Source organism: Salvelinus alpinus, chromosome 35, assembly GCF_045679555.1.
Source record: "Salvelinus alpinus chromosome 35, SLU_Salpinus.1, whole genome shotgun sequence".
NCBI lineage: Eukaryota > Metazoa > Chordata > Actinopteri > Salmoniformes > Salmonidae > Salvelinus > Salvelinus alpinus.
The window spans coordinates 18,025,709-18,032,154 of record NC_092120.1 but is presented as its reverse complement, the minus strand read 5'-3'; positions in this window follow the sequence as shown (position 1 = coordinate 18,032,154).

Here is a 6,446-nt window from a genome sequence, read left to right as displayed (position 1 = left end):
CTCTGTAGCATGAAACCGCTGGCATGTGTGGTGCACTTTTTAGAATGGTGTGTTCCCGCTAAAAAATGGTATGTATAGTACGCATAGTATGAATTTATCCTCCCAGAACTGTCCCAGTATGTTTGAACCCTACCAGACAACCTTAAAGGGATACTTTGAGATTTGGGCAATGAGGCCCCCTCTACTTCCCCAGAGTCAGATTAACTCGTGGGTACAGTTTTTCTAGAGTGTCTCCCCCTTTGAAGAGGGGGATGACCGCGGCAGCTTTCCAATCTTTTGGGATCTCAGACGATATGAAAGAGGTTGAACAAGCTAGTAATAGGTGTTGCAAAAATTTCAGTGGATAATTTTAGGAAGAGGAGAGTCCAGATTGTCTAGCCCTGCTGATTTGTAGGGGTCCAGATTTTGCAGCTCTTTCAGAACATCAGCTATCTGGATTTGGGTGACGGAGAAATAGTGGAGGCTTGGGCAAGTTGCAGTGAGGGGTGCAAGGCTGTTGACCGGGGTAGGGGTAGCCAGGTGGAAAGCAAGGCCAGCCGTAGAAAAATGCTTATTGAAATCCTCAATTATCGTGGATTTATCGGTGGTGACAGTGTTTCCTAGCCTCAGTGCAGTGGGCAGCTGGGAGGAGGTGCTCTTATTCTCCATGGACTTTAGTGTCCCAGAACTTTTTGGAGTTAGTGCTACAGCATGTGAATTCCTGTTTGAAAAAGCTAGCCTTTGCTTACCTAATTGCCTGTGTATATTGGTTCTTAACTTCCCTGAAAAGTTGCATATTGCGGCGGCTATTCGATGCTAAAGCAGTACGCCACAGGATGTTTTTGTGCTGGTCAAGGGCAGTCAGGTCTGGAGTGAACAAAGGGCTGTATCTGTTCCTGGTTCAACATTTTTTGAATGGGGCATGCTTATTTAAGATGGTGAGGAAAGCACTTTTAAAGAATAACCAGGCATCCTCTACTGACGGAATGAGGTCAATATCCTTCCAGGATACCCGGGCCAGGTCGATTAGAAAGGCCTGCTCGCTGAAGTGTTTTAGGGAGCGTTTGACAGTGATGAGGGGTGGGCGCTTGACCACAGACCCATTATGGACGCAGGCAGTGATCACTGAGATCCTGGTTGAAGACAGCAGAGGTGTATTTGGAGAGCAGGTTGGTTAGGTTGATATCTATGATGGTGCCCGTGTTTACGGCTTTGGGGTGGTACCTGGTAGGTTCATTGATAATTTGTGTGAGATTGAGGGCATCAAGCTTAGCTTCTAGGATGGCTGGGGTGTTAAGCATGTTCCAGTTTAGGTCGCCTAGCAGCACGAGCTCTGAAGATAGATGGGGGGCAATCAGTTCACATATGGTGTCCAGGGCACAGCTGAGGGCAGAAGGTGGTGTATAGCAAGCGGCATTGGTAAGAGACTTGTTTCTGGAGAGGTGGATTTTTAAAAGTAGAAGCTCAAATTGTTTGGGCACAGACCTGGATAGTAAGACAGAACTCTGCAGGCTATCCCTGCAGTAGATTGCAACTCCGCCCCCTTTGGCAGTTCTATCTTGTCGGAAAATGTTATAGTTAGGGATGGACATTTCAGGGATTTTGGTGGTCTTCCTAAGCCAGGATTCAGACATGGCTAGGACATCCGGGTTGGCAGTGTGCTAGGGCAGTGAATAAGGCAAACTTAGGGAGGAGGCTTCTAATGTTAACATGCATGAAACCAAGGCTTTTACAGTTACAGAAGTCAACAAATGAGAGCACCTGGGGAATGGGAGTGGAGCTAGGCACTGCAGGGCCTGGATTAACCTCCACATCACCAGAGGAACAGAGGAGGAGTAGGATAAGGGTATGGCTAAAGGCTAAAAGAACTGGCCGTCTAGTACGTTCAGAACAGAGAGTAAAAGGAGCAGATTTCTGGGCACGGTAGAATAGATTCAAGGCATAATGTACAGACAAAGGTATGGTAGGATTTGAATACAGTGGGGGTAAACCTGTGCATAGAGTGACGATGAAAGAGATATTGTCTCTAGAAATATCATTTAAACCAGGTGATGTCACCGCATGTGTGGGAGGTGGAACTAGTGTTAACTAAGGCGTATTGAGCAGGTCTAGAGGCTCTACCGTGAAATAATGCAACAATTACTAACCAAAACAGCAATGGACAAGGCATATTGACATTATGATCACTCGGCTACACATGCCTCTCCCTAGGAGTCCAGTGAGTGGCTTCAGGCAGCTAGCGTGCCGGAGCTAGCAAGCTAGCGGAAGGGCCTTTGAGGGACATCGCAACAGAAGAAAGTCTGTTGTGGCCCCCTCTTGCTGTTACGTTGGCAGATGGATCAGCAGTGTGGTGAACCAGGCCAATTGGCGAAATAGGTATAGTGGCCAAAGAATTTGTCCGATGGGCCTCTTAAGCTAACAGTCCAATGTGCTCTAGACAGCTAGCGGACCGCGGCTAGCTGGCAGATGGGCATAGCAGATGGGCCTAGCAAGACTAGCTCCAGGCTAATTGGTTTTTGCTTTGGGGCAGAGACGTGAGCCAGGAGTGGCCACTTGGATAGCAGCTAGCTAGCTGCGATGATCCAGGTGAAAAAAATCAAAATTCTGAGCTTGCGGTAGGAATCCGGAGATATGGAGAAAAATAAGTCCGATTTGCTCTGGTTTGAGTCGAGCTGTGCAGACTGGCGAGAGTTGTCCAGGCTAAAGGTAGCTGATGATGGCTAGCAGTGGCTAGCTGACTACTAGCTAGTAGCTAGTAAGCTGGCTAGCTTCTGATGGGGGTTCCGGTACAGAGGACGGATCAGCAGGGCTCCGTGTGGTAAATCAGGCCAATTGGAAAAATAGGTATAGTGGCCAAAGAATTTGTCCGATGGACCTCTTAAGCTAACAGTCTGATGTGCTCTAGACAGCTAGCGGGCTGCGGCTAGCGGGTGGGCATTCAGGGGACGTCTCGACGGCGGGGTTCAGGCCAATTGGTAAAATAGGTATTGTAGCCCAAGGCCTGGCTGATGGGCCTCTTCGGCTAGCCGGGAGATGGGCCTAGCAATGGCTAACTGACTAATAGCTAGTAGCCAGTTAGATTTTGATGGGGGTTCCGGTTCTTAAGTATAAAAATAGCAGATCCGTACCACATTGGGTGAGGCGGGTTGCAGGAGAGTATAATCAGTCCATAGATGGAAAGTGATATTAAAATATATACGAAATATATACAACAACAAAAAACGATATTTACATGGGACAAGACAAAACACACGTCCGACTGCTACGCAATCTTGGTTGACAAAAAAAAACGGTGGTAAATTCAATTAATTGGACATGATTTGGAAAGGGACACACCTGTCTATATAAGGTCCCACAGTTCACAGTGCATGTCAAAGCAAAAACCAAGCCATGAGGTCGAAGGAATTGTCCATAGAGCTCCGGGGAAGGGTACCAAAAAAATGTCTGTAGCTTTGAATGTCCCCAAGAACACAGTGGCCTCCATCATTCTGAAATGGAAGAAGTTTGGAACCACCAAGACTCTTCCTAGAGCGCACCGCTCTGCCAAACTGAGCAATCGAAGAAGGGCCTTGGTCAGGGAGGTGACCAAGAACCTGATGATCACTCTGACATAGCTCTAGAGTTCCTCTGTGGAGATTGGAGAATCTTCCAGAAGGACAACCATCTCTGAAGCACCCCACCAATCAGGCCTTTATGGTAGTGGCCAGATGATAGCCACTCTTCAGTAAAAGGCACCTACAGTAAAACAAGATTCTCTGGTCTGATGAAACCAAGATTGAAGTCTTTGGCCTGACTGCCAAGCTTCACATCTGGGTAAACCTGGCACCATCCCTATGTTGAAACATGGTGTCGTGGGGATGTTGTTCATCGGCAGGGACTGGGAGACAAAGATAAACAGAGCAATGTACAGAGATCCTTGATGAAAACCTACACCAGAGCGCTCAGGACCTCAGACTGGGGCGAAGGTTCAACTTCCAACAGGACAACGTCCCTAAGCACACAGCCAAGACAACGCAGGAGTAAATTAGCAAACATTTCTAAAAACCTGTTTTTGCTTTGTCATTATGGGGTATTGTTTGTAGATTGACAAGGGGAAAAAACTATTTAATCCATTTTAGAATAAGGCTGTAACGTAAACAAAATGTGGAAAAAGTCAAGGGGTCTGAATACTTTCCGAAGACACTAATTATTATGATGTAGAAGAACAACTTACATGCTGTTGTTAGCAGCAGCCAAAAGAGAGATCCTCTGTCTCTGATAGTTGGTTTCTGACAAACTGAGCAAAACATAGATAGTATATTCAAAATCATGCAATGATTAAGTGTAATAAGTCTCGGTGATTCAGTAGCCTACTTAATCAGTCAGGCCACTGCCCATCATGTACATTCAGAGGTCAGCAACAGTCTTCTAAAGGCTTCATGAAACAGTCCCCTCATGACTCCACAATGAAATACCGAAATAAAAGTAACAAGCTAATAGCCAATGTCAGGCTGGGTCTGTAGCTCAATTTGGCATATTCCATAATACAAAATGTTTATTTGTAAGAGTTAGCTAGCTAGGAAAGTTAGCATACAAACAGGGCTCAGATTCTAATAAACTTTATCTTTAGTTGATCTGTACTAATGAAAAAAATGATAACGCCTATTATTATATTAGGCCATTGTATACTGTAGGCTAATTATTCAAGAGAACGCTTGACTGCATTTAAATGCAGGACTACTAGGCTGTGTGATGAAATTAAGTAATAATAAGGCCTAATTCATAACAGGCCAGAAAGCTAAACAAAACCAGCATAATGACAGTCTGCTCTAACGAAGAAAAAATTTGTGAAGTATTTAAGGCTTCAGCAGAGTAAAATAAATAATTAAAATTAGAAAATGTTACGCTGGGCAGACCGTTACAAATTTTTAGAACTTGCGCGTCAATAGGTTAAAAAGGCCATTAACGTCACCGCATTCAAAATTGCCAAGCTCCTAAAACCACTCTTCTCAAAAAGGGACCACACAAATTACCACTGTTAGGTTCTAATTCTCAGAGTAAAAACTCACCGGACATTATGCAAGCTTAACCAAGTTTATTCTTCCCAGAGGATCAATACAGCTGCAATAGACAAACCTTGTCACATAAGCACTGGTATTTAACCCTTCCTCCGAGTCTCCTACACATCTGTACAAACATTGTGTCTTTCCTGCAAGGCAGGACACTAAGTGATACGGGCCATAAACTTTTTTTTCTCCCTTAACGTGGCCTGACCTGATCTCACCCCCCCCCCCCCCCAATCACTAATCCATGGCTCTCTCCCCTTATCAATGCCTGCCACATGTGATCACTTCCCTTCACTCAATATTTAAATAGGATACCTGATATATTGTAAATGTTATACATTACCCTCTCTCCTTCAATAACATGAATAAGTATATTTCATATTCTCAGAACCCAACACCACCATGCAAATGAATAATTGGTTTAGAAGAAAAAATATGAATCTAGCATATTAAAACAGACAGAGCAAGTCATTTTGATTGTGTGACCTTAGTGACCCTTTTAAGCAATTGGAGGGTGTAGTAATGCCTTTTCTTATGCACAACGCAACTCAGCGTGCTTGGATACAGACCGTAACCATGTATGTGTGGTTACGGTACAACAAAACCCAGAGGACTTTGCTTTTATGGCTGACACTCAGCCACAATAAAAATGTCATAACACATGGGCTCTCATGTATTATTGCTTAAAATATACCATGGCTGTTAGCCAAATCAGCTTTCAGGGCTCAAACCACCCAGTTATTAATACAAAATATACTACAGAATAATGACATGTTTGTTGGTACCGTTGACAACAGAGTACACAGTTGTGTTTCCTAATCCCCACTTTGCGCGATGGCCGTTGAAGTTGAACAAGGTCATCAGGCCATTTGTAAAGAGCCTGAAAGTCAAGCCCACATAGGATGTACTTTGTGAATTGAACACTTTCAAACTGCTGAGGAGATAAGGCTCTTGGATTTACTGTCTTTGTGGTAGACAGTTTGTATCACTAGCGATTGAAAAATTAGAGCAGCACACTCTAGGAGCTAAGATAAAATAACTTAATATCCAACGTTGACACACAAGCTGTCTTCATCAGGGTATATTTTTCAAGTGTTCTATTCCGCTAGTCAGCGCCTCGCCTAAACATGTGTGCGCGTTTAATTCACCCGTTTCACTAACAATACCTTTAAAATTACTTTCTTATTGGATCCATTCTAAAGATATGACATACCTGTCCATGACCTTGTGGCACAGTCCTTTTTGTCCTTATTACCAATTTTGCAATCTGTGTCAAAAGAGACTTTGTTTGAAACGCCGGAAGTTATGCAATTTTATTACCTCGACACCGGTGACCCCGCACATTGACTCTGTACCGATACCCCCTGTATAGAGCCCTGCTATTGTTATTTACAGCAGCTCTTTAATTATTTGTTATTCTTA